The 19,780-nt window shown below is 42.9% G+C and overlaps 1 pseudogene; it reads left to right on the plus strand.

Moving 5' to 3' along the window:
• The window catches only part of LOC141088505 (cytosol aminopeptidase-like), a 46,846-nt pseudogene that overhangs the window by 21,548 nt on the left and 5,518 nt on the right, over positions 1 to 19,780 (plus strand).

Here is a 19,780-nt window from a genome sequence, read left to right on the forward strand (position 1 = left end):
AAACGTTACAGTAGCCGTTTTTCCAGACGCCGGATTGAGACACATTGCCAAATCCGGCGAAAACCGGATGAAACGCATGGCCATCCGGCGCGATCCGGCGCAAATGCAAGTCAATGGGGGGAAACCGGATCCGGCATTGCATTTCGCCGAATCCGGTTTTTGTCAAAAGCGCCGGATCGCGCCTGACAGCGAAAACCTGATGTGTGAAAGAGGCCTTAGTGTTTTTTTGTGCAGCGCATCGTGCCCAATACAAACGCATACAAAAAACGCATGATGTGTTTTTGCATGCGTTTGCGTTTTTTTTGCGCATTCGTTCTCTAGGGGTTAAAACCAGTTTCTACACATATTTACCCCAAAAACGCATGCGCACGAAAACACAGACGAACGCATGTCCATGCACACACCTGCATTCCCATAGACTGTAATGCGTTATTTTGTCACATTCTGTGCGCATGCGTGTTTTTACGCCTTTCAGCAGACCAAAAAATGCAACAGGTTGCGTCGGGCGCGCCTAGGCGCACACGGCGAAAAAACACGTGTGCACGAAAATGCGTATGAACGCGTGCAAACGCAAGACCATGCGCGCGCCATGTTAAACATAGGTAGGCATGCCCATGGACACGCACGTTGTGCTGCGCAAAAAATGCTAATGTAAAACCAGCCTAAAGTGGACTGACCCTGCCAATGTGTGAGAGGTCAGCAGTGAGTCCATGTACGGGGGTCTATGACAGGTCAGACACCTGTTTAAAAGCATCAACCCTTTTGTTCTCCATGGAGATGAGCTGACGCTGGAGGAGTCCGACAGCGGCCCCCCCATAGAGAACACAGGAACACTCGGCCATGTAGTGAGGGGTCTGGTGCCTTAGCAGTCAGCCGGACATCTATTGCGTGTGGGGGCTTTACCTGCCCTGACTTCTGACTGTTTGTTGCTTTCCCACCCAGCGGGCTGTAGGCACATGCAGGATTTGGAGATTGCACATGTTGACGTTGACCCCTGCAGAGACGCTCAGGCCGCGGCAGAAGGGGCCGTTCTGGGGTTATATGAATATGATGAGCTTAAGGCCAAAAAGAAGAAAAAAGTCTCAACAATGCCGTATGGAAGGTAGAGTTTATTTTATTCCACTATATAGCGCCATTAATTCCGCAGCACTTTACAGACATCATCCCTGTCCCCAATGGGGATCACAATCTAGATTCCATATCAGTCTGTCTTTGGAGTGTGGGAGGAAACCCACAAAAACACTGGGAGAACATGCAAGCTCCTTACAGATGTTATTGGCGGGATTCAACCCAGGACCCCAGTGCTGCAAAGCAAGTGTTACACACTGAGCCACAGAAACCTTTCCTGCAAAGGCTCAGTAAGCTCTTCACATCTACAGTGCCTTGCAAAAGTATTCGGCCCCCTGGAACTTTTCAACCTTTTCCCACATATCATGCTTCAAACATAAAGTTATCAAATGTAAATTTTTGATGAAGAATCAACAACAAGTGGAACACAATTGTGAAGTTGAATGAAATTTATTGGTTATTTTGAATTTGTGGAAATTCAAAAACTGAAAAGTGGGGCGTGCAATATTATTCAGCCCCTTTACTTTCAGTGCAGCAAACTAACTCCAGAAGTTCATTGTGGATCTCTGAGTGATCCAATGTTGTCCTAAATGACTAATGATGATAAATATAATCCACCTGTGTGTAATCAAGTCTCCGTATAAATGCACCTGCTCTGTGATAGTCTCAGGGTTCTGTTTGAAGCACAGAGAGCATCATGAAGACCAAGGAACACAACAGGCAGGTCCGTGATACTGTTGTGGAGAAGTTTAAAGCCGGATTTGGATACAAAATGATTTTAAAAACTTTAAACATCCCAAGGAGCCCTGTGCAAGCGATCATATTGAAATGGAAGGAGTATCATACCACTGCAAATCTACCAAGACCCGACTGTCTCTCTAGACTTTCATCTCATACAAGGAGAAGACGGATCAGAGATGCAGCCAAGAGGCCCATGATCACTCTGGATGAACTGCAGAGATCTACAGCTGAGGTAGGACAGTCTGTCCATAGGACAACAGTCATACACTGCATAAATCTGGCCTTTATGGAAGAGTAGCAAGAAAGCCATTTATCAAAGATATCCATAAAGAGTGTCATTTAAAGTTTGCAACAAGCCACCTGGGAGACACACCAAACATGTGGAAGAAGGTGCTCTGGTCAGATGAAACCAAAATCGAACTTTTTTGCAACAATGGCAAACGATATGTTTGGCGTAAAGGCAACACAGCTCATCACCCTGAACACACCATCCCCACTGCCAAACATAGTGGTGGCAGCATCATGGTTTGGGCCTGCTTTTCTTCAGCAGGGACAGGGAGGAAGGTTAAAATTGATGGGAAGATGGATGGAGCCAAACATAGGACCATTCTTGAAGAAAACCTGTTTGAGTCTGCAAAAGACCTTAGACTGGGATGGGAGATTTGTCTTCCAACAAGACAATGATCCCAAACATAAAGCAAAATCTACAATGGAATGGTTCACAAATAATCGTATCCAGGTGTTAGAATGGCCAAGTCACAGTCCAGACCTGAATCCAATCGAGAATCTGTGGAAAGAGCTGAAAACTGCTGTTCACAAACGATCTCCATCAAACCTCACTGAGCTCGAGCTGTTTGCCAAGGAAGAATGGGCAAGAATTTCAGTCTTTCGATGTACAAAACTGATAGAGACATACCCCAAGCGAGTTGCAGCTGTAATCGCAGCAAAAGGTGGCGCAACAAAGTGTTACATTAAAGGGGCCGAATAATATTGCACGCCCCACTTTTCAGTTTTTGAATTTCCACAAAAATTTAAAATAACCAATACATTTCATTCAACTTCACAATTGTGTCCCACTTGTTGTTGTTTCTTCACCAAAAATTTACATTTGGTATCTTTATGTTTGAAGTATGATATGTGGGAAAAGGCTGAAAAGTTCCAGGGGGCCGAATACTTTCGCAAGGCACTGTATGTTCTCTGGGCGCTCAACACTGCGAGTCAAGTGCAGGAACATCATAATTGTGCTGCAACGTCTGTGCCGCTATAGGAAAAGCACCGGATTAACTGTACCCCACATGGAATGACACTTTTATAGCATTTTGCATAATGTTTCCCAAGACGTTTGCAGTAAACGTGTTCCAGAATTAGCTGCATTGTCGAAAATCTATATATATTTATCACAGTATTAAAAGGGAATCCATCAGCAGGTTTTGGTATGTAATCTGAGAGCAGCATACTATAGGGACTGATTCCGGCGATGTGTCACTTGATCAGCTGCTTGCTGTAGTTTCAATACAATCATTGTTTTATCAGCAAAGAGATGATCATTGGAGGACTGGATGTAGCGTGCCAGGCAGTCCAGCTAATCTATGTAACCTCCACCACTGATTGGCAGCTTTTTGCCTATACACAGTAAGTTGCCAGTCAGGGATGTGGGTGGGATTATACACAGCTCAGGGTTCACAGCGCTATTACATCTGCAGCAGAGACCAGGGATTTTATGAGGTAGTATGCTTATCATATCTTATAAATAAGATATCTAGTACTTCACACGCCTCCTGAGGAAGTACTGGATGAAACGTACGTTGGGGCGGTGGGAACGCTTTAACAAGTAGGACCTTTTATGTAAGTAATGCTTCCATGCTGTAAGCTATTTGGCTTGAACTGTTGGATGTTTTGCCCCTTGTACCGTTGTCTATGCTGCTTTATAAGATACAGTTAGGTCCATATATATTTGGACAGAGACAATATTTTTCTAATTTTGGTTCTAGACATTACCACAATGAATTTCAAACAAAACAATTCAGATGCAGTTGAAGTTCAGACTTTCAGCTTTCATTTGAGGGTATCCACATTAAAATTGGATGAAGGGTTTAGGAGTTTCAGCTCCTTAACATGTGCCACCCTGTTTTTAAAGGGACCAAAAGTAATTGGACAGAATAAATAATTGTAAATAAAATGTTCATTTCTAGTACTTGGTTGAAAACCCTTTGATGGCAATGACTGCCTGAAGTCTTGAACTCATGGACATCACCAGACGCTGTGTTTCCTCCTCTTTGATGCTCTGCCAGGCCTTCACTGCGGTGGTTTTCAGTTGCTGTTTGTTTGTGGGCCTTTCTGTCTGAAGTTTAGTCTTTAACAAGTGAAATGCATGCGAAATTGGGTTGAGATCAGGTGACTGACTTGGCCATTCAAGAATATTTCACTTCTTTGCTTTAATAAACTCCTGGGTTGCTTTGGCTTTATGTTTTGGGTCATTGTCCATCTGTAGTATGAAACGACGACCAATCAGTTTGGCTGCATTTGGCTGGATCTGAGCACACAGTATGGCTCTGAATACCTCAGAATTAATTCGGCTGCTTCTGTCCTGTGTCACATCATCAATAAACACTAGTGACCCAGTGCCACTGGCAGCCATGCATGCCCAAGCCATCACACTGCCTCCGCCGTGTTTTACAGATGATGTGGCATGCTTTGGATCATGAGCTGTACCACGCCTTCGCCATACTTTTCTCTTTCCATCATTCTGGTAGAGGTTGATCTTGTTTTCATCTGTCCAAAGAATGTTCTTCCAGAACTGTGCTGGCTTTTTTAGATGTTTTTTTAGCAAAGTCCAGTCTAGCCTTTTTATTCTTGATGCTTATGAGTGGCTTGCACCATGCAGTGAACCCTCTGTATTTACTTTCATGCAGTCTTCTCTTTATGGTAGATTTGGATATTGATACGCCTACCTCCTGGAGAGTGTTGGTCACTTGGTTGGCTGTTGTGAAGGGGTTTCTCTTCACCATGGAGATTATTCTGTGATCATCCACCACTGTTGTCTTCCATGGCGCCCAGGTCTTTTTGCATTGATGAGTTCACCAGTGCTTTCTTTCTTTCTCAGGATGTACCAAACTGTAGATTTTGCCACTCCTAATGTTGTAGCAATTTCTCGGATGGGTTTTTTCTGTTTTTGCAGCTTAAGGATGGCTTGTTTCACCTGCATGGAGAGCTCCTTTGACCGCTGTTTCCTTCACAGCAAAACCTTCCAAATGCAAGCACCACACCTCAAATCAACTCCAGGCCTTTTATCTGCTTAATTGAGAATGACATAATGAAGGGATTACCCACACCTGTCCAAGAAATAGCCTTGGAGTCAATTGTCCAATTTCTTTTGGTCCCTTTGAAAACAGGGTGGCACATGTTAAGGAGCTGAAACTCCTAAACCCTTCATCCAATTTTAATGTGGATACCCCTCAAATGAAAGCTGAAAGTCTGAACTTCAACTGCATCTGAATTGTTTTGTTTAAAATTCATTGTGGTAATGTCTAGAACCAAAACTAGAAAAATGTTGTTTCTGTCCAAATATATATGGACCTAACTGTATGATAAGCGTACTACCTCATGTCACCGGTACTTTATAGCGTCCCCACTATTGACTGTCCAGTAGTTCCTTTGTTCTTCTTTTGTTGTGTCAATTTTAACATGTATAATAATAATAATAATAATAATAATAATAATAATAATAATAATAATAATAAATAATAAACATTTTAAGGTTTAAGGCTGGGTGCCTACGTTGCATTTTTGTATGCGTTTCCGCAGCGTTTGTGCCGGCTCAGACGCTGCAGAAATGCTTACAAGATGCTTCTAATTCATTTGCATGCATTTTTGGCTTTTTGTGCCAATGCATGCGTTTTTAACCGCTCAGGAATCGCTTAGCAGCTAAAAACGCAGCATGCTCATTAATTCCCGCATTGCTCAGCGTTTTTAGCCATCCCCAATGATCCCAGAAATCGCGTGTCAAAAAAACACGTCAAAAACGCGTCAAATCGCGGAAAAAGACGCGCGTTTTCTGGGAAAGGGGATCCTTTTCCTGAGCGTTTAAAAACGCTAGCGTGGGCACATAGCCTAAAAGTATATACTCCTTGGTTATTTTCCCGTATTTTTGTTTTTTGTTTTTTGTGTGTGCGCAAATGTGATAACATTCAGCAAAATTGTCACATTATTGTACATATGGCACAAATATTGGGATAACAATATAATAAGTATACATTGGAAATCGTCCTAATGTAAAAATAAGGAAATATTGGTGGCAGATTAGTACTTCAGTTGTATAGTATTAGTGGTGATGTGGAGAATGCGGTTGCAATCTTACTCTTACACAGGTACATCTTTTGTTATTGTATCTTTTTTTTTTTCTTCCCTTTTTTTGCGTATTTGCTGCATATTAGAAAATCTGTGGACGGCTTCCATAAAGTTGGAAAAAAAATCATCTTTGTATCTAGCCTGCAGTGTGTTTACCCAGAATGATTTGTTCTATTTAGTGAAGAACTAGATGCCTGGCAAAAAGGAGTTTCCTACGCGAAGGGGCAGAACTTGGCTCGTTACTTGATGGAATCTCCAGCGAATTATGTGACTCCGTCAAAGTTTGCTGAGATAATTCAACAAAAGACTGGAGCATTGGGGGACGGGGTTAAGGTGCTCACTAGGTAAGACTGCGGACATATCTGCTGTAAATATTGCAGAAAGAATGAGATGTGAGATAAAGTGTTTCGCAAGAAATGCTTCTTCCAGGGGATATTCTAAATGTATTAATACAACCACCCCATCATTCTCTGCAGTATACCTTTCTTGTATGTATTTCATGTTTTGAGTTTTTTCTTTTTTGGGCTTTTTTTGTGCAATTTAGAACTCTTGTAACTAGGACTGAATTTTGGTTATTTGAATACATACAATGTTGCATTTTTTTTAACCAGTAGACTATAGTTACAGCGACTGTATGCCATGCAGTGATATGCTTCCACTTTGGTTTCCTAGATCAAAGTCCTGGATAGAAGAGCAACAAATGGGAGCGTTTTTAAGTGTGGCCAAAGGATCTGATGAGCCGCCGGTGTTCCTGGAAATCCATTATACTGGCAGCCGTGATCCTAACGAGCCTCCTCTTGTGTTTGTGGGGAAAGGAGTTACTTTTGACAGGTCAGAGACACATCACGTACGGTATGACATTGGGTTGCACAACCTTTGAAAACACTTGCTGACTACTATTGGACAGTATGGAGGTTTTTTTACTTGTGTGTACCTAGATGATGGAAGCAATGTATTACTACTAGCACAGTCCCTGCCCCGGGCAGCAACTATCAGCTGGGCGCACATCCTCCTGATGAATATGTGCAGACTAAAACTACAGAGCATTTTGTGCCTTGTTGAAAGTACCACTGACCCCAAAATGTCTCTTTTTCTAAGTGGTGGGATTTCCTTGAAGCCATCATCTGGAATGGATGCAATGAGAGCGGATATGGGTGGTGCAGCGACGGTCTGTTCTGCCATCTTGACTGCTGCGACTCTCAAATTACCCATTAACCTCATTGGTAAGTAAGTGTGGTTATCCCCAAAAATTATCAGATGCACTTTTTAGTAAGAAAAACTTACTACTAAAAAGTGTGTGTCTTAAATTCCGGAGGAAGCTTCCTGTGATGGAGGAGAACGCAAACTCTAGTGGTTCACGAGCGACCCCGTACAAAGAACTGGCTCTGTGAACGAAGAGAGCCAGCATCCCAGTGAGGGCCACCTGAAGTCTCTGAATGGCTCTCACTGGGGGTAAAATTACAGTGTTTGGTGGCTGAAACCCTGCCAGCAGTTGTATTGGTTGGCTACACGTTTGCGGGGTTTCGGCAGTATAAAGTCCATTTTAAATGTGTGCATGTGTCCTCTAGGGTGATCTCACATTTAATTGGGATCCAAAGGAGCCCTGCTCTCTTTGAGCGAAGCCAAATTATCCAGGTCACCCGAAATAGTCAGACTGCCCATTACTAGACACCGCATCCTTTCCAATCACTGTGTGTCTATAAATGTGCAAATGTAGCGAGCAGTGTGCATCTATAAATGTGCAAATGTAGCAGAGCTGTGTGCATCTATAAATGTGCAAATGTAGCGAGCAGTGTGCATCTATAAATGTGCAAATGTAGCAGAGCTGTGTGCATCTATAAATGTGGAAATGTAGCAGAGCTGTGTGCATCTATAAATGTGCAAATGTAGCGAGCAGTGTGCATCTATAAATGTGCAAATGTAGCAGAGCTGTGTGCATCTATAAATGTGGAAATGTAGCAGAGCTGTGTGCATGTATAAATGTGGAAATGTAGCAGAGCTGTGTGCATCTATAAATGTGCAAATGTAGCAGAGCTGTGTGCATCTATAAATGTGGAAATGTAGCAGAGCTGTGTGCATCTATAAATGTGGAAATGTAGCAGAGCTGTGTGCATCTATAAATGTGCAAATGTAGCAGAGCTGTGTGCATCTATAAATGTGCCCATGTAGCAGAGCTGTGTGCAACTATAAATGTGGAAATGTAGCAGAGCTGTGTGCAACTATAAATGTGCAAATGTAGTGAGCTGTGTGCATCTATAAATGTGCAAATGTAGCAGAGCTGTGTGCAACTATAAATGTGCAAATGTAGCAGAGCTGTGTGCAACTATAAATGTGCAAATGTAGCAGAGCTGTGTGCAACTATAAATGTGGAAATGTAGCAGAACTGTGTGCAACTATAAATGTGCAAATGTAGTGAGCTGTGTGCATCAATAAATGAGCAAATGTAGCAGAGCTGTGTGCAACTATAAATGTGGAAATGTAGCAGAGCTGTGTGCAACTATAAATGTGCAAATGTAGCGAGCTGTGTGCATCTATAAATGTGATACGGCACAGACTTGAAAATCCACCAATAATAGAAAACAGCAAAAGAGCAAAAAGGTTTATCCGTCCAGGCATCCAGACAAATGCAGTCAGGATGCAGTGGACCCATATAATTAAGATGGCCAAAATATCAGCTTAGGATTTAGTGTTGGGTACCCGTAAACGTGGAGATTTTTGACGCAGGTTACGGGCTCGCGTATTTTGGCCAAAATGTCAGCCAATGCTCCACATTTTTTAATGTGTTTTTTGCACTTTTTATTCAGGGTGCACTTGGGCCCATTTGGTCTTGTAAACTGCGGTGTCTGTTCACATGGCATGCATTTTGATAGCGCTGGGCCAGCCCGCCTGAGCTCATAGAAGGGTGTCTCTACTAGGCTGGCCTGGATGCTGTGCATGGCCATAGTGTGAACAGCGCCGCATACAAGTGTTTTGTTGTGCATTAACATACCAGGCAACCGCCCCCTCCATGTATTGGTAGGCTGCGAGCGGTTGTTTCATCGGTATTCTTGCACCTGTGTTGCCATCTTAACCCGTTCACGACCCATGACGCCTACGTAGGCGTCATGAAAAGTCGTGCCCAAACGACCTATGACGCCTACGTATGCGTCATGCTATAAATAGCCTCCCTGCGGGTCGGGTGACCGGGGTCACTGAAAGGTCACCCGACCCGCACACAGAGGACACTCTACGGTTAATCCCAGGGGGCGTGGCTTAACCCCCACGTGCCTACGATCGCTCTGATTGGCTGTTAAAAGTGAAACAGCCAATCAGCGATTTGTAATATTTCACCAATGAAATTTGGTGAAATATTACAATCCAGCCATGGCCGATGCTGCAATAGCATCGGACATGGCTAGACACCGACACCCGACCCCCCCCCCCACACCGACTGACCCCGGTCACCCGACCCGCAGGGGGGCTATTTATAGCATGACGCCTACGTAGGCATCATAGGTCGTTTGGGCACGACTTTTCATGACGCCTACGTAGGCGTCATGGGTCGTGAAGGGGTTAAGATGGCAACACAGGTGCAAGAATACCGATGAAACAACCGGTTGCCGCCGCCGTCATCATCTGCTCCCCCTCCCCTTCCTATCGCTCCCTCCCACCTTCCGATCCCCCCTGGGACCTCCGATGGTGCTCCCGGTGTCCCGCCGTGGCTCCCAGCGGCCCGCCATCTTGGAAAATGGCGGGCGCATGCGCAGTGCGCCTGCCATTGTCCAAGATGGCGGCGCCCATGAATTTGCCGGCTGCCCGTTCATTTTTCATTTTGATCACTGTGATACACTCTCACAGTGATCAAAATGAAAAAAAAGTAAATACACCCCCCTTTTATCACCCCCATAGCCAGGCGCAAATAATAAAATAAAAAAAATATTTTTTTTTTCCATTTAGGGTTCGAACTAGGGTTAGGGTTGTAATTAGGGTTATAGTTAGGGCTAGAATTAGGGTTAGGGCTAGAATTAGGGTTAGGGTTGGAATTAGGGTTATGGTTAGGACTAGGGTTAGGGTTGGAATTAGGGTTAAAATTAGGGTTAGGGTTGGAATTAGGGTTAGGGCTGGGATTAGGATTAGGCTTGTAGTTAGGGTTAGAGTTGGGATTAGGGTTAGGGGTGTGTTGGCGTTAGGGTTGTGGTTAGGGTTATGGTTGGGATTAGGGTTAGGAGTGTGTTGGGGTTAGAGTTGGAGTTAGAATTGAGGGGTTTCCACTGTTTAGGCACATCACGGGGTCTCTGAACGCGACATGGCGCCACGATTTATTCCAGCCAATTTTGCGTTCAAAATGTCAAACAGCGCTCTCTCCATTCCGAGCCCCGACGTGTGCCCAAACAGTTGTTTACCCCCCACATATGGGTATCAGCGTACTCAGGAAAAATTGCACAACAACTTTGGGGGTCTAATTTCTCCTGTTACCCTTGGGAAAATAAGAAATTGGGGGCTAAAAAAATGATTTTTTATTTTCACGGCTCTGAGTTATAAACTTCGGTGAAGCATTTGGGGGTTCAAAGTGCTCACCACACATCTAGATAAGTTCCTTGGGTGGTCTAGTTTCCAAAATGGGGTCACTTGTGGGGGGTTTCCACTGTTTAGGCACATCAGAGGCTCTGCAAACGTAACATGATGCCCGCAGACTATTCCATCAAGTCAGTATTTCAAAACGTCACTACTTCCCTTCCAAGCCCCGACATGTGCCCAAACAGTGGTCCCTCCCCACATATTGGGTACCAGCGTACTCAGGACAAACCGGACAACAACTTTTGGTGTCCAATTTCTCCTGTTACTATTGTGAAAATAAAAAATAGCGGGCTAAAAAATCAAATCAAAAAATCAAAAAATTTTTGAGAAAAAAAAATATTTTTATTTACACAGCTCTGCGTTATACACTTCTGTAAAGCACCTGGGGGGTTCAAAGTGCTCACTATGCATCTAGATAACTTCCTTAGGGGGTCTAGTTTCCAAAATGGGGTGATTTGTGGGGAAGCTCCAAAGTGTAGGCAGACAGGGCCTCTCCAAACACGACATGGTGTCCGCTAACGATTGGAGCTAATTTTCCACTCAAAAAGTCAAATGGCGCTCCTTCCCTTCTGAGCCCTGCCGTGCGCCCAAACAGTGGTTCCCCCCCCCACATATGGGGTGCCAGCGTACTCAGGACAAACTGAACAGCAACTTTAGGGGTCCAATTTATCCTGTTACCCTTGTGAAAATAAAAAATATCGGGCTAAAAAAATCATTTTGAGGAAAAAAAAATGATTTTTTATTTTCATGGCTCTGCGTTTATAAACTTCTGTGAAGCACTTGGGGGTTCAAAGTGCTCACTACACATCTAGATAAGCTCCTTGGGGGTCTAGTTTCCAAAAGGGGGCATAATAGATGGCCATCTTGACTGGGGGCATAATAGATGGCAAACAGAAAAATATGATATCTAACATAGTATTTGACCAAAAAAGAGCGCCAAATGTTTTACCAGTATCTAGTGCATCACATAGCGACTATATTAGGCACCATGGATAAGTATCCAATAGCATAGGTGGATAAGGTAACCGCACATGCGCAAATGACCATAAAAAATTTATATACGGCCATCAAAGATGGAAACACACCTAATAGTAAGCGTAAAAAATACCAATGTATTTATATGAAAATTTATAGATTGTTACAAAGCATAAAAAATGATTAAACACAAGGGTTATAAGGATATAGGGTAACCCAACGTATTCCAGTCCTATACAGGTTTATGACAACAATATATATACCCCATGCATTAGTTTAGTCAAAAATTATAGCCATAAAAATGTACATAGTCCTATTATAATCTAAATGGAATAAGTTAGCCCAAAAATAATGCTATTACAATGAAATATAAAGAATAATCTCTATCAACCGCATTATTATGCATTGCCCCCATATATATAACTACATATGCTTGTAAATAGAGGTGTATACAGCCATATATCAATGATCACCACATAGAAGTCCACCCATAAAAAATGGAAAAAAAATGGGCAACAAAGAGAACACATCTTCATCTTCTTGTATAGGAGAATGTTGATATATTCATAGAAGAGACGATCATATTTATCCAAAGCCTCCAGAAGATATTTCGGACCCAGACAACCCAACCAAAAAGATGCCAAATCTAAAAGACTAAAATAAAACAAAGTTAAAAAAGTTAAAAAAGACACAACAAATGTCACTCCAGAAGTGTAACAGTACCACAACGGGGGAATAGGTGGAGGAGAAGAGGGAAAGATAAAAGGAAAACTCACAAAAATGGAACGAATGAAAGACATTCGTTAAGGCCATATGGATGGACTGTTTTCAATTTCCAAATCCATTTAGCTTCTAATTGACTCAATCTTTTAGAGAGACCCCCACCTCAAATATCAATTTTCAGGGCCTCAATGCCCCATACCATAAGTGAGGTGGAATCACAGCCATGGTGCTCCTTGAAATGTCTAGGTATAGTCCTCAGGGTGGAAGCATCCGTGTGGCCACGAGCCGCCTGAATCCCCAACACGTGCTCCCTGACTCGGACCTTGAATTGTCGCGTAGTAAGGCCTACATAAATAAGGCCACAGGGACACGTAGCATAGTATACGACATACCTAGTCGTACAGGTAATGCGTTGTCTAATACTGAAGACCTGATCTCCACTCGAATTGTTAAATTCAGTACACCGCATAATGTTGGGGCAGGCGACACAGTGGCCACACGGATAACAACCAACCCCGGGAATGTGACCATCCAGAAAGGTAGTTTTAGAGCCCACAGCGTAGTGGCTCATAACCAGATGATCCCTTAAGTTTCTAGACCGTCGGAACGCCATGGCTGGTCTCTCTGTTGTGATCCTGTTAATGACCGGGTCAATGCGGAGGATAGGCCATGCTTTATCAAGGGCAGAACGAACAGCCTCTGATCTAGAGCTAAAAGTAGTAATAAACCTAACAGTTTGGTTACCCCTAGATGTATTGGACATCCCTGATCTATATAATAAATCCTGCCTAGTAGCATGCTTAGCTCGATTGAAAGCAATTTTGATGGATCTCCGGCTATATCCATGTTCTAGAAATCGTTGACGAAGCTCATCCGCCCGATGAAAGAATGTCTCATCTGTAGAACAGATACGGCGCAGTCGTAAAAATTGACCGATGGGTACCGCCTTAATGACATGTCTTGGATGTGCGGATGAGGCGTGCAGCAAGGAATTTGTCGCGGTAATCTTTCTAAATATGTCTGTTTGCACCATCCCATAGGGGTCCCTCCTTACGGTAACGTCCAAAAAGTCCAATTCATTAGCATCAGATGTGAACGTAAGTATAATATTACGGTCATTGCTGTTCAATTTTGAGATAAGCTGCGCAAGGTCGACGGAGCTGCCTTGCCAGATGAAGAATATATCATCAATGTACCGCGTCCAAAGGGGGACACGGCACATTGACGCATCCTCATCTGACAAAAAGAGGTCCCTCTCCCACAGCCCCAGGAATAGGCCAGCATAGGTGGGCGCAAAGGCCGCACCCATGGCGGTCCCCTGGAGCTGGAGGTAGAAGGACCCCTTGAACACAAAAAAATTGTGCGTGAGGGTGAACTCTAATAGTTCCAGCAGAAGGTCCCTAAGCCTGGGAGCCAAAGGAGAAGTCTCCAAAAAGAATTTCACGGCTCTCAGGCCATCCGAATGTCTGATGTTAGTATATAGGGACTCCACATCTGCTGAAACTAGAAGAGTGTCACCCTCAAGGCAGAGTCTGTTGACCCTGCGCAGCAGATCCCCAGTGTCACGGAGGAAGGAAGGGAGGCTCATAACAAGAGGTTGCAGGTGGTAATCTATCCATTTGTTTATATTTTCCAGAAAGTTGCCACGTCCCGACACTATAGGTCGTCCGGGTGGCACCGAGGAGCTCTTATGTATCTTAGGGAGCAGATACAGAGTTGGGATCTTGGGTTCAGGAACCATTAATGCTGAAAATAATGGTTTGGTGATAACGCCATCCCGTAGAGATCTTTTCAGAATTGTTTCCAGCTGAGATAAGTATGAGAGGGGGTTATAGGTCAATTTTCTATAACAGGTCTACCTCCAGCTCCAGGGGACCGCCATGGGTGCGGCCTTTGCGCCCACCTATGCTGGCCTATTCCTGGGGCTGTGGGAGAGGGACCTCTTTTTGTCAGATGAGGATGTGTCAATGTGCCGTGTCCCCCTTTGGACGCGGTACATTGATGATATATTCTTCATCTGGCAAGGCAGCTCCGTCGACCTTGCGCAGCTTATCTCAAAATTGAACAACAATGACCGTAATATTATACTTACGTTCACATCTGATGCTAATGAATTGGACTTTTTGGACGTTACCGTAAGGAGGGACCCCTATGTGATGGTGCAAACAGACATATTTAGAAAGATTACCGCGACAAATTCCTTGCTGCACGCCTCATCCGCACATCCGAGACATGTCATTAAGGTGGTACCCATCGGTCAATTTTTACGACTGCGCCGTATCTGTTCTACAGATGAGACATTCTTTCATCGGGCGGATGAGCTTCGTCAACGATTTCTAGAACGTGGATATAGCCGGAGATCCATCAAAATTGCTTTCAATCGAGCTAAGCATGCTACTAGGCAGGATTTATTATATAGATCAGGGATGTCCAATACATCTAGGGGTAACCAAACTGTTAGGTTTATTACTACTTTTAGCTCTAGATCAGAGGCTGTTCGTTCTGCCCTTGATAAAGCATGGCCTATCCTCCGCATTGACCCGGTCATTAACAGGATCACAACAGAGAGACCAGCCATGGCGTTCCGACGGTCTAGAAACTTAAGGGATCATCTGGTTATGAGCCACTACGCTGTGGGCTCTAAAACTACCTTTCTGGATGGTCACATTCCCGGGGTTGGTTGTTATCCGTGTGGCCACTGTGTCGCCTGCCCCAACATTATGCGGTGTACTGAATTTAACAATTCGAGTGGAGATCAGGTCTTCAGTATTAGACAACGCATTACCTGTACGACTAGGTATGTCATATACTATGCTACGTGTCCCTGTGGCCTTATTTATGTAGGCCTTACTACGCGACAATTCAAGGTCCAAGTCAGGGAGCACGTGTTGGGGATTCAGGCGGCTCGTGGCCACACGGATGCTTCCACCCTGAGGACTATACCTAGACATTTCAAGGAGCACCATGGCTGTGATTCCACCTCACTTATGGTATGGGGCATTGAGGCCCTGAAAATTGATATTCGAGGTGGGGGTCTCTCTAAAAGATTGAGTCAATTAGAAGCTAAATGGATTTGGAAATTGAAAACAGTCCATCCATATGGCCTTAACGAATGTCTTTCATTCGTTCCATTTTTGTGAGTTTTCCTTTTATCTTTCCCTCTTCTCCTCCACCTATTCCCCCGTTGTGGTACTGTTACACTTCTGGAGTGACATTTGTTGTGTCTTTTTTAACTTTTTTAACTTTGTTTTATTTTAGTCTTTTAGATTTGGCATCTTTTTGGTTGGGTTGTCTGGGTCCGAAATATCTTCTGGAGGCTTTGGATAAATATGATCGTCTCTTCTATGAATATATCAACATTCTCCTATACAAGAAGATGAAGATGTGTTCTCTTTGTTGCCCATTTTTTTTCCATTTTTTATGGGTGGACTTCTATGTGGTGATCATTGATATATGGCTGTATACACCTCTATTTACAAGCATATGTAGTTATATATATGGGGGCAATGCATAATAATGCGGCTGATAGAGATTATTCTTTATATTTCATTGTAATGGCATTATTTTTGGGCTAACTTATTCCATTTAGATTATAATAGGACTATGTACATTTTTATGGCTATAATTTTTGACTAAACTAATGCATGGGGTATATATATTGTTGTCATAAACCTGTATAGGACTGGAATACGTTGGGTTACCCTATATCCTTATAACCCTCGTGTTTAATCATTTTTGATGCTTTGTAACAATCTATAAATTTTCATATAAATACATTGGTATTTTTTACGCTTACTATTAGGTGTGTTTCCATCTTTGATGGCCGTATATAAATTTTTTATGGTCATTTGCGCATGTGCGGTTACCTTATCCACCTATGCTATTGGATACTTATCCATGGTGCCTAATATAGTCGCTATGTGATGCACTAGATACTGGTAAAACATTTGGAGCTCTTTTTTGGTCAAATACTATGTTAGATATCATATTTTTCTGTTTGCCATCTATTATGCCCCCAGTCAAGATGGCCGCGACCATTTTGTGGCCGTCTGCGCATGCGCGGGTGACGCGCGCCTAACTCCACCCCCATCCGCCCGTGGTCTGGCGTCTGACGTCACGGGGCCCCGTGTATTGTCAGCGCCAGCCCGGACGTGTTGGTGGGTAGGTGGTTGGTCGCTCCCCTGATTGGCGCTCAGGTTTATTTGGACCCCTATTTATAGTACACCCGGTGGCCTTTTATGACACACCCCCTGAGGAAGGAAGCGGTGTAGCTTCCGAAACATACGTTGTGCTGTCTTCCTTGCGCCGGTGGTCCAGTGCCCCCTTAGGTATGAGTATTATGTTTGTATTTTGATCTCTCATAACCCCCTTCTTTGGGGTTGCCTGACGGTCTGGGGATTTTACCCTTTATTTCACTATGACTAGTCGGCTTGTATATACCACTAATGGAGATACATTATACCATATTGATATACCTTAGGGAATCTCTGTACCTCTGTGCGTTCTGCTTGTGTCACTTCTGTCATGCCAATTTTTATCTGTGTCCTTAATAAAGATTCATGTTATTTCTGCCTATTTTGGATGTTTATGCACTGTTTTTTCAGTTGCTTCTTTATAAGAGGTACAGGGAGTGGACTGCTGAGGACTGGGGTAAAGTCATTTTCTCTGATGAATCCCCTTTTCGATTGTTTGGGACATCTGGAAAACGGCTTATTCGGAGAAGACCAGGTGAGCGCTACCACCAGTCTTGTCTCATGCCAACTGTCAAGCATCCTGAAACCATTCATGTGTGGGGTTGCTTCTCAGCCAAGGGAATGGGCTCTCTCTCAGTCTTGCCTAAAAACACAGCCATGAATAAAGAATGGTACCAGAATGTCCTCCAAGAGCAACTTCTCCCAACCGTCCAAGAGCAGTTTGGCGATCAACAATGCCTTTTTCAACATGATGGAGTACCTTGCCATAAAGCAAAGGTGATAACTAAATGACTCAGAGAACAAAACATAGAGATTTTGGGACCATGGCCTGGAAACTCCCCAGATCTTAATCCCATTGAGAACTTGTGGTCAATCAACAAGAGACGGGTGGACAAACAAAAACCTTCAAATTCAGACAAAATAAAAGCATTGATTTTGCAAGAATGGACTGCTCAGTCAGGATTTGATCCAGAAGTTGATTGAGAGCATGCCAGGGAGAATTGCTGAGGTCCTGAAGAAGGGTCAACACTGCAAATATTGACTTGCTGCATTAACTCATTCTAACTGTCAATATAACCTTTTGCTACTCATAATATGACTGCAATTATATTTCTGTATGTGATAAAAACATCTGACAAACACACATAAAAACCAGAGGGCAGCAGATAATGTGAAAATATAATATTTGTGTCATTCTCAAAACTTTTGGCCATGACTGTAGATAAGTTCCTTGGGTGGTCTAGTTTCCAAAATGGGGTCACTTGTGGGGGAGCTCCAATGTTTAGGTACACAGGGGTTCTCCAAACACGACATGGTGTCCACTAACGATTGGAGCTAATTTTCCATTCAAAAAGTCAAATGGCGCTCCTTCCCTTCCGGACCCTGCCGTGCACCGAAACAGTGGTTTATGACCACATGTGAGGTATCCTTGTACTCAGGAGAAATTGCACAACAAATTTTAGGATCCAGTTTATCCCATTGCCCATGTGAAAATGAAAAAACTGAGGCTAAAATAAAATTTTTGTGAAAAGAAAAGTCTTTTTTTTTTTTTTTTTTTTTTTACGGATCAATTTGTGAAGCACCTGGCGGTTCAAAGTGCTCACTATGCATCTAGATAAGTTCCTTGGAGGGTCTAGTTTCCAAAATGGGGTCACTTGTGGGGGAGCTCCAGTGTTTAGGCACACAGGGACACGCCAAACGCGACATGGCAACCGCTAAATATTACAGTATATTTTCCATTCAAAAAGTCAAATGGCGCTCCTTCCTTTCTGAGCCCTGCCATGCGCCCAAACAGTGGTTTATGACCACATATGAGGTATCGGTGTACTCAGGAGAAATTGCCCAACAAATTTTAGGATCCATTTTATCCTGTTGCCCTTGTGAAAATGAAAAAATTGATGCTAAAAGAAAATTTTTGTTGGAAAAATTAAAATGTTCATTTTTTCCTTCCACATTGCTTTAGTTGCTGTGAAGCACCTGAAGGGTTAATAATCTTCTTGAATGTAGTTTTGAGTAGCTTGAGGGGTGCAGTTTTTAGAATGGTGTCACTTTTGGGTATTTTCTGCCATATAAACCCCTCAAAGTGACTTCAAATGTGAGGTGGTCCCTAAAAAAAATGATTTTGTTGTAAAAATGAGAAATCGCTGGTCAACTTTTAACCCTTATAACTTCCCAACAAAAAAAAAAATTGGTTTCCGAAATTGTGCTGATGTAAAGTAGACATGTGGGAAATGTTATTTATTAACTATTTTGTGTCACATAACTCTCTGGTTTAACAGAATAAAAATTCAAAATGTGAAAATTGCAAAATTTTCAAAGTTTTCGCCAAATTTCCGTTTTTTTCACAAATAAATGCAAACATTATCGACCTAAGTTTACCACTAACATGAAGCCCAATATGTCACGAAAAAACATTCTCAGAATCGCTAGGATCCGTTGAAGCGTTCCTGAGTTATTACCTCATAAAGGGACACTGGTCAATATTGTCAAAAATGGCCAGGTCGCTAAGGTCAAAATAGGCTGGGTCATGAAGGGGTTAATTGTATGGGTCCACTGCATCCTGATGGTGCATTTGTCTGGAGGCCTGTACGGGTAAACCTTTTTGCTCTTTTGCTGTTTTCCATCTATAAATGTGGAAATGTAGCAGAGCTGTGTGCATCTATAAATGTGCAAATGTAGCAGAGCTGTGTCTATACGTAGCAGATCTGTGTGTGTATAATACACATTAACAATTGATCTATTACATTCCTATTCTACCCTAGTGCATTAAAATTAGTGATCATGACCTCTCCATTTTACCCGGGAAGTTTTAGTTAGTAGGAAAAATGTTTTTCCTATTTTGTGCTCTCTAAACCTAGAGTGTAGTGCAAAATAATACAGTATTTATCTTTCAATTTTAGTTATATAAAGGCTATATGAAAATGACAGTTTTATTCACTTTTACTTTTATGCCACCAATTGAACCACATACCGTGGTATGAGCTGTGTACACAAATTTGTGGAATATTTGAAAATTAATTTTGTTTTAAATGCAGTGGAACAATTTTTAAAAATCTGGCTGTAAATGTTTTCCCCTCCCAATTTAAGTACGGTAACTTCCGACATATCAACTGTTTTGATTAATGGTGTCGGAGTGCTGAAACCTTCGCAGACCACTTATATACTTTTGTGAGCAT

This window comes from Dendrobates tinctorius, unplaced genomic scaffold (assembly GCF_039654945.1).
Source record: "Dendrobates tinctorius isolate UK_male_01 unplaced genomic scaffold, ASM3965494v1 ptg000039l, whole genome shotgun sequence".
NCBI classification, from domain to species: domain Eukaryota; kingdom Metazoa; phylum Chordata; class Amphibia; order Anura; family Dendrobatidae; genus Dendrobates; species Dendrobates tinctorius.